A 615-nucleotide genomic window follows, 5' to 3' on the forward strand; every position below is an offset into this window, starting at 1 on the left:
TGCCCATGTCTGGGGTCCAGTTAGCACCTCATGCTAACAGTAGTGACAGTGACCCTAGCCAAATGCAAAACTGGTGAAAAAGAGTCAGAAAAGATGAGGAGGGGAAAAAATGTCAGTGGCCTCCACCTGTAAAACCATTCCTGTTTTGATGGTCGTCTCGTTGTTGCCCCTCTAGTTCACCTCTTGTTAATTTCATTAACACCAAAGCAGCTGAAACTGATTAACAACCCCCTCTGCTACTGACCTGACCAAATCAATATCCCAGAAGTTTAATTAAGTTGATGCTATACTCTCATTACAAAGTGTTCCTTTTAAGTTTTCTGAGTAGTGTAATTGTATGATAAATTATGGCATCCTGCTGGTATAGTATTTTTTTATTGTTGTCTTTAAAGCTTTGTTTTTGCTAAGCTTTGTTAGCAAATATAGCCGTTCTGTGTGTATTTACCTAAATGACATCCTGTGACCATGATTAAGTCATTGCATGCAAACAATTGGTCAACAATCCTAAGTGATGGAGGTAAGTGAGTGTGGGACTGCTAGTCTGCTAGCTCACTTGCAAAAAAAGCCCATGCATTTTTTTTCCTAACATCAAATGCAAAAAGGCACAAATTGAAT

Source organism: Cyprinodon variegatus, unplaced genomic scaffold (assembly GCF_000732505.1).
Source record: "Cyprinodon variegatus isolate N-32 unplaced genomic scaffold, C_variegatus-1.0 Scaffold1436, whole genome shotgun sequence".
Lineage (NCBI taxonomy): Eukaryota > Metazoa > Chordata > Actinopteri > Cyprinodontiformes > Cyprinodontidae > Cyprinodon > Cyprinodon variegatus.